At 40.4% G+C, this 16,350-nt stretch overlaps 1 pseudogene; it reads right to left on the minus strand.

Moving 5' to 3' along the window:
• Positions 1 to 1,147: 1,147 nt before the first annotated feature.
• Positions 1,148 to 1,700, minus strand: LOC114216400 (large ribosomal subunit protein uL22 pseudogene; annotated as a pseudogene).
• Positions 1,701 to 16,350: the final 14,650 nt, after the last annotated feature.

Genomic DNA, 16,350 nt, shown 5'->3' on the forward strand with positions numbered 1-16,350 from the left:
TTTTCATATAACACCCAGTGCTCCATGCGGTACATGCCTTCCTTAATAGAAGTGTTCAAAATTTAAATAAATTTTCATAAAACTTGCAAAGTAAATGTAAATTTTAAATTATCTTTCATATTTTGCTTCAAGAGCTTTTTGTTCTAGAATATTCACAATTTATTCAATTTTTAAAAATAAACAAATGATTAATTAATTTCTAATTTAAATCAAACTACATGAAAGTCAAGTTTATATTTACTTCTTAAAATTTAACAAAACATTTAAAAATATTTTAAAAAATATAGATCTATTCACAGCTTTAGTATCTATGTCCATCCAGTTGCCAAATGTAAAGAATTGGTATCGTGTTGAGTTCAAGTGACATCTAGACTGCATATACACAACATATAATAAATATTCCTTAGCCACCACGCAAAACTATTGTAAATACCATACATAAAATAGTGAGTACTTCTAGAGCAAGAACTGAAGCATCCAAAGAGCAACAAGAAAATGGATACTGAGCACTATTAGAAATCAGTACTCCATTCTTCAAAAACCAATGGCATCCCTGCAGAGGGGAAGGGTTTAACAAGTTAATTCACAGGTCTTTTAACTAAACTCTGCCACTGAATTCTTCCACAATCCACGATTGTTGGCACTATTGGTGGTGCTCTATCTCAAGTGACAGAGATGCCCCTGTGTCCTTTACTGTATATGTATCTTTTGCATGTGTCTATGATATGCAATGCTTTCTAGAGTATCAGGTGCAAGGCTAGCCACTACTGCTTGGGTTTAAGAGCTGTACTACCAGTGGCACCCATTGAAAAAACCTGACAAGAAGCAGCTGCAAGTAGCTCTGGTCAGCAAGGGTCAGACTTCCAAGCACAGAGAAGGGAAGAGAAGGGTGAAGAATGGATGGGAGCAGGGGGAATAGCCTTACCGAATAGCCTTACACCCATTTAGCTTACAGAACTAGTCTGTAGGCCAATGGAAATTGCCGTATGTGTCATGTCTGGAACAGGTGTTGAAGGTCACTGACATCCTATTTCATGCTCCCAGAGTAACCCGCCTCTCACCAAGAGAGCTGAGCATTTAGGTTATGTGCCATTTCAATTCACTCTTTTTTTTTTTTTACTTTTATTTGTATTTATTTATGCACAATTTACTCCTGGGCCATAAGTTTTTGTTACTTCAGTTTCTTCTGGGATATCTTTTACTTCTGTGCAACCTCCTCTTCTGGTTTAGGAAGGTCCTTACTGCTCTTCTTCAGTAAGGATCATCTCCATGTGGCAGGGAGAGTTGTGTGGGTTATGAAGACCATGAGCTCTGAAAGTTCTACTCCGCATCTTGGAGGCTTTGTTCACCTGGATGTGCTCCATGACTAGAGAATCTAGATATAAACACTTAAGTTCAGCATGACTCTGCATTTTTAAGCACGTGCAGTAAAAATTCAGCACGCTTTTTGGGCCACCAACCTTGTGTCCAGTCCCATTGTTGTCCTGGGTACATCTACTGACTCCACTGCTGTCACAACAGAATGTCGCACATTGCTTCTGCAAAGTGACATCCTTCAGGCACTTGGGGGCTTTTTGGGTGTGCATACCCTTGATGGCCTTGGCAGTTTCACGTATGTTCTGAAAGTAAACATGAAGATTTGAACCTCTTGATTTGCATGATTTTGTAGGGTTTTCTGGGTCAGGTGAATAGCAAACCATTTTCAGAGATCACCTCAGGCCGCTATGGGAAGAGTCACTTCAATTCAGTCTTAATCAAAGACTTAGATTTGTACGTATGGCAGAGCCATGCAAAGGCAAACCAAAGCCCTCACCCTGAGGTTGAAGGTCAAATGGTTTTCATTCCTCTTTCTTTCACCATAATAATAAAATCATAAATTGCAACCTTTGGGATATGAAAATAAAAACCTTTTCATGGACACAGAGTATGTTGACATAAGAAAAAGTAGTGACCTGGTTCAATCTCAAAGACTTCCCAGATTAGTCTGGAAATTTCTCAAGTCTTTTTTTTTATGTTATGTTAATCACCATACAGTACATCATTAGTTTTTGATGTAGTGTTCCATGATTCATTGTTTGCGTATAACACCCAGTGCTCCATGCAGAATGTGCCCTCTTTAATACCCATCACAAAGCTAACCCATTCTCAAGTCTTTTTTTAGAAGTGTGCCTCACCCAACCTAAAACTTTTTATCTACCTTATATATGTAGGGGGCAAGGAAAAGAATATTACTTCACTAGTCCATTATCAAACAAACATTCTTTTATACTCAAATGGTGTTCATCCTCTGAAGGGGAAAAGAAAATTAATATTTATTGTCTACCAAGGGATTCATGAAAATTAATTTTTTTGAGTGTCTACAAAATATTTCCTGGGAGAGAGAAATGAAGTCAATCAGCCAGGCTGGCAGGTCATATAGACTCAGGCAAAACCATTGTTTGGTGTTGGTTGGCAATATGCTGGCTAATAAGCAATTGGTGAGAGTCAGGCATCAACGAGAAATAAGCTGAAACATATAGCATTAAGCTTTTCTCTGGAGAGCAGAGACTACTTTTAATATTTTATGAGAAATGAGATAAGCAGAAAGATGCAGCAATGAGCCACCATGCAACTCAGGAAACAGAAAGAAAGTCACTGTCAAGTTGCTTTTCCTGCAGTTGAGGTCCTTGAGGTTTCTTGGTGTCCTCACATAAATCCAACTTTACTTGAGTTAGCTTGGGGAGATTTCTGTTCCTTCTCATTGGTTTCTGTGACTGTCAAATAGTGTCCGTTCTTGGGGCGCCTGGGTGGCTCAGTTGGTTAAGCGACTGCCTTCAGCTCAGGTCATGATCTCAGGGTCCTGGAATCGAGCCCCGCATCGGGCTCCCTGCTCGGCAGGAAGCCTGCTTCTCCCTCTGACCATCCCCCTGCTTGTGTTCCCTCTCTCGCTGTCTCTCTCTGTGTGTCAGTTAAATAAATAAATAAAATCTTAAAAAAAAAAATAGTTTCAGCTCTTAATAACTTTGCTGGTAATTCTACCCATGACATGGATGTGGGTTTATTGAAAATGCTACATTTTCAGGAAAAAAAAATTGTGTAAGTCATTCTAGAACCAGATAAAGCTTTCCATTTAACTACATTCTCAGTCACTTTCCTTGGGTTCTGTACAACTAATCTAATTTCCTATAGTTTTCAAATGCTAAAATAATAGTGAATAAAGCTGAAGAGTTAAATACCTACCTGTTTCTTTTAGCCATTCTGACTGGCGTAAGGTGGCATCTCATTGTGGTTTTGATTTGTATTTCCCTGATGACAAGTGATGGTGAGCATTTTTTCATGTGTCTGGGAAACAAACTGAGGGTTGCTGGAGGGGAAGTGGGTGGGGGGATGGGGCAACTGGGTGATGGGCATTAAGGAGGGCATGGGATGTGATGAGCACTGGGTGTTATATGCAACTGATGAATTATTGAACACTACATCTAGGCACATTTGTTGGCTAATTGAATTTAAATAAAAAAAATACCTACCTGCTTCCACTTTAGGGCTGTTAAAATAGTACTACTAAAAACATTTCTGTTGTGTCTCTGGTAGACATACACAACCATTTCTGCTCAGTTCATACCAAGAGAGGACATGCTGGGTCCCTGGAGATACATACTTTTAGCTACATCCCTCAGAACAATAGAAAGTGATGAAACCAGTCCCTTTAATAGACAGAAAACAAATTGTTAACTTCATAAAATTTTGTTGGATTTTTTAAAAATTTTATTTATTTATTTGACACAGAGAGAGAGAGAGCAGCAGAGGGAGAGGGAGAAGCAGATTCCCTGCTGAGCTGGGAGCCCAATTCGGGACTCGATCCCAGGACCCCTGGGATCATGACCTGAGCCAAAGGCAGATGCTTATCAGACTGAGCCACACTTTTGTCAGACTCTTGAGAGAGGCATATGATTACCTGAGGACGGGACTTAGGCTGAGGCAGAAAAGATATAAATTTTTGATTTTTAACCTGTAAAACAAATTCACCAGAAGAAGAGGCTCAGTAACTCCAGAACTGAGCTCTGCTTGGGACAACCTACGTCTCATCATGATACATCATGACATCCAAATTCACTATAAATATGTCCTGTTATATTTACTTTTTCTGCTTGGAAAATTTAGAGCTGGGTGGTTAGCTCCTCATGTCCCTTTCATTGTTTGATTCAGCATTATGCTTTGCTCTGGAGAACAGAGACTACTTTTCATAATTTATACCCTTCTGAGCTTTCGGGGTCGAAGATCATAAGCTAGGAGCTGGCAACAGAGCACTAGAAATCCTGTCTTTATTAGGACTGTTGTGGAGTTCTGGAGAATTTGTGCTTACTGTTGGGTTGTATTTTTGCACTGCGTTATATTTTAACATCCAAAGGTGCATTAGGCAGGATAAATCATTCACCAAATATCTCTAGAGACACCAACATTTTTTTTCATCTGAATGTTTTTCTTCTGTATAGCATTCATTCTGCCCTAAAAGACATAGAGAAGCTGCCCAGAGAGCAGAGGCCACTGATTTTTAAGAACTCTGAAAAACAAGTAGAGTAATCATTTTTCTTCCCATTCCACCAGGGGGAAACCTGAGACTCAAAGAAATCATGTAACTCTTCCCAGGTCACAGGAATAGTTTATAGCAGAAATGGAATTAGAAATTAGGATACCTTTCTCTGTGCACCAAACAACCATGAAATGCCCCCAAACGGCATTCCAGCATGCTAGGTCCAGATTATCTCACCAAGCTATGTCACCGGGTATAGCCCTTTTGCCTAAATCAGCTATATGTATTTCACAGTATTTATTAAGTTTTAACCATGTGCAAAGTACTGAGACCTATTTAAATAACTGGTGAATATGGATCAAACTGGCCATGTTCCTAGACACAGTGATATTCTCTGTTTCCCATTGGCCTGCTTCACATGGGTTATAGTTATCTGTTTGGATAAGATGGAGTCCTCTCTTATAAATCAGCAGCATTTCCCTCAACAGTGTTTTATTTTTTTATTATTATTTTTTATAATTTATTTATTTGACAGAGAGAGAGATAGAGAGAGCAGGAACACAAGCAGGGGGAGTGGGAGAGGGAGAAGCAGGCTTCCCGTGAAGCAGGGAGCCTGATGTGGGGCTCGATCCCAGGACCCTGGGACCATGACCCGAGCCGAAGGCAGACGCTCAACAACTGAGCCACCCAGGCGCCCCTCTCAACAGTGTTTTAGACAAATGTTCCTTGAAAGCCCTTTAGGTAAGTTACCGTTGAAAGTCCTCTGGTAATCGTACGTTTGAGACTGACGTTCTCAGCAAGTGCTGCTCAGTGCGTCCTTCGTCCCACCCTTTCTGTTCCTTTTCTTGACTACCAGTTAAAGCAGTGCCTGACACAGGGCCACCTTTTACGATGTGCACACTAGAATCCCATTATGTTTGACAAGATGCTCACACTTCCAGAGGAATGATAGAGCCAAGACCCGCCAAGGGAAGAGCCACCGACATCGGCCATCTCAGATGGACAGTGGAATGGTGAGCAGAACCACCCAAACCACTTAAGTTTATTGTCCTTTTGTATAAGCTAAGAGTCCCTGTGATACCACCCCCACAAGCCACCTTTAGTTTTTCTGTCTTCACTATTCTAGTCAGATGTCTTCGTTAAACATTCCTCAGCTGTAAGTATCAGAGGCCAAACAAGAGAATAAACCTGATGAACAGTCATTGGTTCCCTTCCCGGCATGCACTTCCCTCCTGCCTCCTTGTCAATAGTTCCAGGTTTCTACATGGGGATCTGTATGGATCTGGGGGCTGTGACTCCAGCTCTACTCTAGGGGTGGGACATGTGACCTGGACTCATCCAATCAACACAAGCCATCTCACTTCCTACCCCCAACCTCCCTCCCATCACAGTGATTGACATAGAGATGGACATGTGATCTATGTCAGTCTAATGAGCTTGACTCATGGGACTGGACTGGGAACTTTGAATCTCTTTCCTTTTGGATGAAAGAAAGCAGATGGCTCTGAAGGCTGTGGCAACCATTTTGACCTCATCATAGAGAAGGAATGAAAAAAGCCAGGTCCTTGGGGATATATATCACTGACCCACTTGATTAAGTCTCACTTGAAAACAGATTGCTCTGTCTTTTTCAGTAATATAACCCAAGAAAATCTCTCTCTCACCCGTCCCACCTACCCCGCACCCCCGTCTTTCCTCACCATCTTTCTCTTTCTCTCCCTCGCCTGTCCTCTCTCCCTGCTCCTGCCCCTCATTTTTGTTCTCTTCTCTCCCTTCCGGTTTCCTTTTCCTCTCCAGACCATGTTTACTGACCATATAGCCAAATATCGTTCTCCAAAATTACCAATAGTTTCTAGATTCACCTCAGTTCAAGTGAACAGGCCCGATTGAATTAGAATGTCTTGCACCCACATCACATTTCTGGACATCGGGAATTTGATTGGTTCGATCCTCAGCAGCCCTGAGAGAAGAATAAGATGGTGGCAGATTCAAGAAGGAGATACAAGTCCCACCATTGACCCACCACAGCAGTTACACGGAGGGAAGCTGGACAAAACTCAGACCAAATTTGTATCCTAATAAACTGGCTGAGTCAAGGACCCCAAGATCAAAATGAAGTGAAGGTGATGACATTTTTTTTAAGTGGAAGATCGGTTGTCAGCAGATAGATTTTCCAATTACCTGGTTTTTCTTCAACAAAAATCAGATGAAATCTTTCTTCCTTTTGAAGAAGTGTATGCGGTACAAGATTTCATCAAGTAAACCAAAGGCAATTCCTAAGAAGCCTTTTGAAAAGAAAATACTAAAATTCCTATGACCACAAGAGATGAAAGATGAGTGGCAGAAACCAAATGGTAAAAGAAGAAATAAAGAGCAGCATTCATATTTAGGGACTTCTGTTCAGATGAATTGCTTAAAATGATTACCCATTGATTTAGGAAAGATCTGGTTTTTAAAGTTATAATTCTTTCATAAATAAAGTGCTTTGAATTTCCTTAAATCTGGCACACACAAAAACCTCTGGTTCAAGATTGCATTATGATTATCCCCTTGTGGTGGCAGACACAGTTCAGAAATGTTCTGTGCTTAGCTGAGCTCATTGTTCCTGTTCAGAAATATTTCTGATTCTTATTCAAGTTTTTTGGGGACAGGAGAGTTTTGCACTTCAGAAAATTTAATTTGGCTTTGTTTTCAAAAGATATTCTTAACGAGCAGATTTTTTCCCCCATACATTTTGAAAGATATTTTATATCAGTGAGGATTCTGTCAAGTTGACAGAAACTCAACCCAATCTAGTTCAAGCACAAAAGAGAATTTATTCATGGATCTGAGAAGTCTAAGCTTGGGTATGCTTAAGCATAAAATTATATTTTAAGTCACCAATAGATATTAACGGCCAACAAGATTTTAGGTGTTCTAATAAATGTGCAGCCATGTTCATAACAACACTACTCACAACAGCCAAAAGGAGGAAACAGGTCAAAGATGTTTTAACAGATGAATGGATAAACAAATTGTCATTTATGTATACAATGGAATAGTATTTAACCATAAAAAAACTGAAGTACTGATACGTACCACAACATGCATGAACCTCAAAAACATTATGCTAAATGAAATAAACCAGATACAAAAGGACAAATATTGACTGAATTCATTTATATGAAATATCCACAATAGGCTAATTTACAAAGACAGAGCCTAGATTGCCAAAGGCTGGGAAAAGGAAAAGATTGGGAGTAATTGCTTAATGGGTATGGGGTTTCTTTTTGGGGTGATGAAACATTTTGAACTAGATAGAGATGGTGGTTGCATTACATAGTCAAAGTACTAAATGCCACTGAATTATTCATTTTAAAATGGTTAGTTTTGGGGTGCCTGGTTGGCTCAGTCAGTTAAGCATCTGCCTTCAGCTCAGACCATGATCCCAGGGCTCTGGGATGGAGCCCAAAGTTGGGCCCCCTGCTCAGTGGGAAGCCTGCTTCTCCCTCTCCCTCTGCCCTTCCTCCCTGCTTGTGCTCTTTCTCTCTCTTAAATAAATAAATAAATTAATTAATTAATTAATTAATTAAATAAAATCTTAAAAAAATAAAATAAAATGGTTAGTTTTATGCTATATGAATCTCACTTCAATAAAAATGAAGAGTAAAGGAAAATAATTTTTAAAAAAGATTTTAAGTGTTCTGCCCTTAAGAAGTAGATTAAGAAATAGATTAATAAGTTCTGGGAATCTAATGTACAGCATGGCAATTAGAGTTAATAATTTTGTATTATATACTTGAAAGTTCCTAAGAGAGTAGATATTAAGTGTTCTCACCACAGAGGAGAAATAAATGGTCATTACCTGAAGAGATAGAGGTATTAGCCAGGAGGTGTTAGCTAATGCTATGTTGTAATCATTTTGCAATATGTAAGTGTATCAAACCAACACATTGTACCCCTTAACTTTGCAATTTTATATGTCAGTTATATCTCAATAAAGCTATAAAAATAAAATAAAAAATTTTAAAGTTTTTACTGCATTTGCTTATTTTCTTTCTATTATCTACTTACCTGCCTAGTATGTGTGTATGTTTATATATATATGTATATATACATTCACATAATTATTTCATTTTATTTTAAGGAGGTCTGCAACTCTGATATTCTACAAATAATGGTAGAAATTAGGGTAGAGGAGCAAGTAGGTCTGAGGACATCCATAAAGCAATGGCGGCATCTGGTTAAGTGAACCCTAGATGCTGTGGTTTTGGGTAAGAGTAGTGGAAGGTGGGGGGAGGGAGAAGATTGCAGTGAGAGAGGAAGTTCCTGGCCATCTGCAACAACTTTGCAAGTGATGGGTCACTGCCAAGATGAGTGCTGGGGACCACCAGCACAGGAAACGGAGGATGTGATGGCTCCAGTCCAGCTCCCTAAGTAAAGGGACCTGCTAATCAAGCCATCAGCCCCATCTGCCCACATTTCTGATTCTTCTTTGGATTGTGTTTGCTATCCTTTGCTTTTGAAGATGACACCACCAGTAATGCACCCCAGCTGGGAGAACAGGTGTCACTGATAAGACCAGCAGGACCCAGCGGTCTTCCCACGCTAGGACCATCTGGCGAGTCCTCTTTGTTTTGAGGCTCTGGTTGCCACTCACAGTCTTGCGTTAGGTGCGGTTAGTTTGTAGACTGTGGATTGGCTTATTAAGAGGCATCTTATTTCTTGTCCTCCCATGTGTGAGAGCCTCTCTAAGCCGCAGTAAATACTTTTTCACCCAACATATTTCTGTGGGACTCTCAGTTGTCATGTGGGAATATATTCCAGCTTCATTCACACTAATGCTGCTTATATAATTGATTCTATAAATGCACACATGCTTTCAGCTGTTTTTAAAGCAAGACAGCATGTTTAGAGGTCCTTTATCCCTTTATCTGCAGAATCTATTGAAAAGGACATTTTTTTTTTTTTTTTGGAGAGTTATCTTTAAATACAAACAACTGTGTAGAGAATAAAATGAAGAGCTTAACTACACTGGTTCAATGTCAGAGTGGTTATCACAGCTTTTATGCTTGTAAATATACATTGATGGCTTGAGTTTAAACCACTTCGGCCAATGACAATTCAACCATGTCCTGAACACGGGCAAATCATACAGAGAGATTGGAGTTTACCAAGCATCAGAAAGGTGTAACTTTCTTCATGTTGACTCCCTCAGAAGGAGGCTGTGAGAGGACTCTGAGTGCCAGTAGTCTATATGGGACGAGATCCCAGGAAGCACTGATGGGGAAGTAGGGAGAGGACACAGGGAAGGGAAGGAAGCCAATAAAGGGCAAATTGGTTAATAGGGAAAGGTACTGTGGACAGCTAAGCTTAATTCTACTGGAGTCCTTTTGGAGACAGCACAGAACAATCACTTTAGAGAGAGCCCCCCACCCCAGGCCTGAGGGAGCTGGGGTATTCATATACTAGTTCTTGCTTGAGGGCCACTCAGGGACCTATCGGACTGCCAGTAGAGTGGGGCAGAGCCTGGTCTAGCTAAGAGGACTTCTGGCTGCTGGAATTTAGGTGCTAGAAATGCTTGAGGGAATATGATGGTTTCTGCTACCTATGAGGTAGGCCAGGTTTATAGTTTTATCATTTCCTACTTGGGAAATAAGTTTAGAGACATTCAGTGACTTTCCTGAGTTCACGTGGTGTTCCCGCCTTCTTCTAACTACAAAGTCTTTTATTGAAAACCCAACTCAAACTGGCACAAGCAAAATAGAGACTATATTAACTCATATAATGAAAAAGCTCAGGGGTAGGTCTTCAGGTTCAGCTGGCTCCAGAAACTCAAATCATGACATTAGCACCAGACTCTGGCCATTCTCTTCTGTGTATATTTATTCATTAAATATTTATCTCCAGAAACTAAACCAAATAAGTAGTTGAGAGGACACCTTCTAAACAAGACAACTCCACTGGGAAAGTAAATTGCCTGTGGACAAAGTATAAGGACATTTAAAATAATTAAATACTAGTAAGTAAATAATAATAGCATAAGAAGAGTGTATATATATGTCTACAAGTTGGGGAACTTTGACAAGCTCAGAAATTGGAGTGAATCTACAAAAAAAGCAGCCAATTTTGAAAAAAAAATGTGTTTTATTTCCTACCCAAGTTTCATCTGAGATCTTACAACTCTAGTGCCCTCTCTGGTATTTTGGTGATGGCTCAGCAATTCAAAGTCTCATTCATGGGATTTTAAGTTGTGCCTGTGTATGTGGGTGGTGTGTCATACCCTCTATCTTGGATTGTGGTTACCCACATTCAGTGGACCCTGTGGCTATTTCAGTGTGCTTCTACCATACATTCTTTTTTATCCATCCCAGACAGTATGGTCCTTACCCTGTCCCAAGACACTAATGTCAGGATCCACAAAATAGAGCCTAAGCTAATAAAACTCAGCGGGTAACTGGAGGGTATTTATTGGTGGTGAGTCTAATAGAGACAGGCTAGAGAGGCAGGTCCTGGGAAACCCATGAGCATTAGAACAAGTTGTCAAGTTAGTTCTTGGGAAAATGGGAGGAGATGCCATCAGGGCATCAGGAAATAGGGAACCCAGGAGGATAAGCAAAACAAGAATGAGATGAAGGAGTGTCCTGCAGGTTGGGTTCCCTGAGAGCAACTCTGAGACTCTGAGATGGAATTTCGTTTGCAGAATATTTGTTGGGGAGTGTTCTTGGGATCCATGCCTGAGGAAAGTAGGAGAAAGAAGCAGGAGTGGACAGAGGGGAAAGTTCAGCAGCAGTGTGGGGCTAACAGACTCCGTCAATTCATGAGAAGGTCAGAAGCCAGAATGGGTCTTCAGAGTTGTTCTGAGTCAAGCTGAGATGGCCAGGCCTTTGAGTTCCAGCATTGATTATTCATTGGATGGGAGCGGCCCCTGGAAGGAGGTAGTCTTGGATGAGTTAGCTTCCTGCAGCCAAGGCAATCCTTGAGGCATGAATGACTCAAAAATATATCTTCTGAAATTCAGATCTCTGCATGCAACTGCCAACTTGACATCTCTTTCTCATCTCAAAACAAGTTAAGAGATGGAGAGCCAGGAATGGTAATACAGAGCAAGATGATGATGGTGGCTGCAGAAAAGTCACAGAAGACAGAGGTCAGGGTAACAAAGTTTGTGTCCCTCCTTTCATAGTTTCCCAAAGGTTTATCATTATCCTAGAAATGGCTCTGTGAGAATGGACCCCAGATCTTTGAACACTCCTGTGATCTCTACTCTTCCATCCACCATCCCCCTCATTGATGTACTCCTCACATTTCACAGTTTGTGAATATTTTCTCCTTTTGCTTTGAAAGTTGATCTTCTTCTTTTATTACTAGTTCAGTGTTTACAAAAAGACCTTTAGGAATTAATATAAGACCAATGCAATTTAAATATCCCAGAGCCAAAAGACTTTGGAAGAAAGATCCCAGGCCTTCAAAGCATAGATGGCAGCCAACAGCTTCAGCCATTGAGATTTTCTTGGGCAGGGAAACCTTGGAATACAAGAATGAGGCTTCCTCCCTGTCTCCCTCTTTTGCCTGCAAGTTGTTCCGTAGGTCAAATACTGAAATGGAGGAGACTTCAAATTTGATCCCCAAGACTATGATTTATCTCCAAAAATTTAGAGGAAGAAAAAACAAAGAGAAAAACTTCAGAAGAATGAAACTGTACATTTGTGGTGTTGGAAAGAGTATGGGATTGGAAGCTAAGAGATTTGGGTTTCTGGTCCTGATTCTGCCACTGAAAGTTGCTGTGTGACCTTGAACAAAACACTGATGTTTTCTTGGCCTGTTCCATAAAAAGAAGGGGTCTGGGAATGGTTATCTGTAACCTCCCCCACTTCTTTTTATTTTCTTTTTCAACTTGTAAAGCACTTTTATTCTTGGTTCTCTTTCATCCTGTTAAGTTTACTCAGTGGACCTGGGTTGTTTCCTGTCCCTGGATGAAAATTCTCGTCAGCCAGAATGACTTTTTTGATAACTTGTAAGTAATATAGTTTCTCAGTCCAACTTTTCTTTTAATGCAAAGATTCTATTATTTCCATAACTGTGAGCAACAATAGCACACACTGCAGAACTAAGTTGAAGTCAGCAATGTGCTTCCATATCTTATAATTCAGTTGGGCCTCACAAATGTTAACAGCTATGAGGTAGGCTGGGCAGATAGTAATAGTTTTCCCATTTTGCTACTTGAAAAGAAATTTGGAGACATTTAGTTACACACTGTAACAATGTTCTTTTGGTTGCAAGTTCTTCCTGAAAAACCAGTTCAAACTGGCTCAGTCAAAAATAAGAGCTTATTGGCTCATGTGATTGCAAAGCCCAAATGTAGGTCTTCAGGTTTAGCTGGATCCAGGAGCTCAAACTATAACATTAGCATCTTCTTTCTTCTCCATAATCTGGTCATTCTTTTATGTGTACATTTTCATTAAATTAAAAAGTATTTCTTGTATGTGTTAATCATTGAAGGCACCGGGAGTAGAATGAACAAAACATTGTATTTAGAACAGTGACTAGCACACAGCTATGTTTGATAAATATTCATGGAATTTACATTCTTACATTCATGGAAATAGTCATAGAACTTACATTCTACCAAAAGAAGAGGGCATAAACAAATAAATAATGTGTATTATGTCAGATGGTGATAAAGGACTATGAAGATAACCAAATCAGGAAAAGGTAAAATTAAGAGAGTTGTGGTCTGGGGCTCCTGGGTGGCTCAGTCGTTAAAACGTCTGCCTTTGGTTCAGGTCATGATCCCAGGCTCCTGGGATCAAGCCCCACATCAGACTCTTTGCTCAGCAGGAAGCCTGCTTCTCCCTCTCCTGCTCCCCCTGCTTGTGTTCCCTCTCTTGCTGTCTCTCTCTCTGTCAAATAAATAAATAAAATCTTTAAAAAAAGAGAGAGAGAGAGCTGTGGTCAGAAAGAAGTCTATGATAAAGTAATTTAAAGACATTTTTAGTATGGAAATTTCAAACACACAAAAAGAGAGAAAATAGAATTTTCCATTTCCCAATTTCACCCATTTTGTTTCACCTGTTAACATTTTTCTCATCATGTTTCACCTACTTCCCTTCTATCTTCACACACATCACACACATGTGCACACACACACACACACACACACACACAATCATATTCACACATAACAAGCCAAACCAAGACATCATACCATTCTATCTATAGGGTACACAGTTATGACAGAGGAGAACATTTTTAGTATAATCTGCAATACCATTATTGCACCTAACAGAATTAATAATAAAATCTTTAGTGTCAGCGAATGCCCAGTGATAAGGCGATATATGAAGGAGGTGAGGGAGCCAATCATCAGGTATCTAGGGAAAGAGCTTGGCAAACAGAGAGCTGGAGTCCAAAGACTCTGCAGTGGGACCTGCTTGGCACGTTTAAGGAGCAACATGGCAGCCATTGTGGCTGGAGCAAAGGGAGCAAGGGGGTGAGTGGGAGGAGAGAGGTCAGAGGTTAATTGGGAGTTGGATCCAGGAGAGCAGCAAACAAGGTAAAGACTTTATTGACTGAGACAAGAGATTTCAAGGAGATTACTAAGGAGGTTTCAAGCAGTTGGGGTGACCCAGTCAGATTTTTGGTTGAAAGGATCACTGTTTTGTGGAGAATAAACTCTAGGTATCAGCTTAGAAGAGATAAAACTTCAAGAAACTATTGCAATAATCCAAGCAAGAGATAACAATAGATTGGAGCAGGTTAGTGGAGACAATGAGAAGTGATTGAATTTTCGAATTCTTTGAGGTTAGAGCAGAAAGTGTTTCCTGACAGATCAGATATGTGATGTGAGAGAAAGAGAGAAATCAAGGATGACTCCATGGTTTCTAATTTAAGAAACTGGGTCAGAGGTGGAGCCATTTACGGGATAGAGAAGGCCATGGAAATATGTGGATTCCAAGAGTTGTTTTGGGACATGCAAATTTGCAATGCCTATTCAGCATTTAAATGGAGATGTCAGGAAATGCACTGGATACACACATCTGGTCATTAAGATAGAGGCCAGGCTGGAACCTATAGTGTGGGGTGTGTTAGTTCAATATACTCTACAATTTTTTTGCTTAGATCCTCACAAACCTAATCCTAGTGGAAGAGAAAATGCTTATTTTCTGGTCATTGAAATAGAATTCTGGATTTATTGATTTATTGAATCATTGTTAATCACTGTGGCCAGGGGGAAAGGAACTTCTGGTTGACCAAGCCTGTGTCCTAAATTCTCCTATAGAGTCAGGGCGGACCCAGCACATGGACTGAGCATGGGAAAGGTTGAAGCTTCAGAAAACTATGACCAGATGCTAAGAAGGATGCTGGGAGGTAGAAACCATGAAAAATAAGTGGTAGATCTGGGATTCAAAACAGGAGACCCACACTTTTGTAACAAAATTTTGACAGAAAAAACAATACACAAAATAAGTTAACAGGTGACACAAGAAAGCAATCATCCAAGCAAACAACCAACTGCTGAAATGATGGTGCCTAATTCCCTGTTTTAGGGCTCCATGTTGGAAGCTTAAAGTTAAACAATTGCCAGTTTTATTTGGCCAGGGTTTCTGTGATCTATTGCATTGTAACTAACCACTCCACAACTTAAAGGCTTAAAACAAGAAACAGTTTATCTTCATGGTTCTATAGATTAATTGACCTCAGCTGGCCAGTTCTTCTCTTGGTTTTGCTTGGGCTCCAGTCAGATGGTGGATGAGGCTGGAGTCAATCATTCAGAGATTCACCTGGGATGCGGGGGAGTCTCTTTCCTTTTCCATGTGGCCACAAGTCCTTTCCTCTTCACATGGCCCCTCCACATGTTCTCTTCAGCAAAGCAGCCAGACTTCTTAAACGCCAACTCAAGGTTCCCAAAAGTTAAGTGTTCCAAGAAGAAGTAAGTAGTAGAAATTGCCAGTCCTCTTAAAGACCAGGCCTGCAGTGTTATTTCTGCTGGTTCTATTGCCTGATACAGCCCCAGGCCAGCCTGAATTCAACGTGGGAGCGAGGATGGGCCAACGCAGGGGCACAGATAACAGGAGGGGTTCATTGAGGGCCTTGGAAATCAGCTACCAAAACTGCATCGTGTGAAACCCAGGATTTTTGCTAAGGCCAGTCTTGCCCAAAATGTGACCATAGAACACTAGTCTCACAAAGTGTTCATGAAAGAAAAAAGTATTGCCATGTCAATTAATTTAGAGAATGCCGCATACTATAAATAATATTAGAGTATCATGCTGTCTACTAAAAATTATGGGCTCAGAGAAGATAGGGACTAGAAAAACTCATGTGACATTGTTTCATCTAGAGTCTTATGCTAGATTACTCCAAAAAGGAGATCCTAAGGCAAGGGTTTGTGTACAAGTAATTTTTTAAAGTGATCTTGAGGAGCAGGAAGAATGGAAGAGAGAAAGGAAAACAAAGCCCCTCCAAGGGTGCGCTATTGAGTTGATGACCACTGTGGGCGATGGGGTCTCTATATAAATAGATCCACTGATGAGTCGTGTTAAATGCACCTCAGAATTTTCTACCTGAAAGATGGAAAAAGACACTTTTATTTATTCGCTCCATCCCACCTTTAGTGAAGTTTCCCTGTAGGTGTTATCTCCTTCACATGGATGGCTAGGATTGTGTGTGCGTCAGAGCTCTCAACAGGTTCCCTGCAGCCATCCCAGCCTGCAGTGATGAAGAAACTCTGGCAAAGAGAACAAGAGAAACACAGTATACCCTAGATGAGGTACCTGCACATGGCAGGGTTAGCACAGCCATGGCTAGAGTGAAACAGTGGGCCAAAAAAATGTGAGTTGAGGCACAAGTTATGTTTG

The sequence above is a fragment of the Eumetopias jubatus genome, unplaced genomic scaffold, assembly GCF_037043125.1.
Source record: "Eumetopias jubatus isolate StellerSeaLion01/CBP00866 unplaced genomic scaffold, mEumJub1_p1.0 scaffold_9, whole genome shotgun sequence".
Classification (NCBI taxonomy): Eukaryota; Metazoa; Chordata; class Mammalia; order Carnivora; family Otariidae; genus Eumetopias; species Eumetopias jubatus.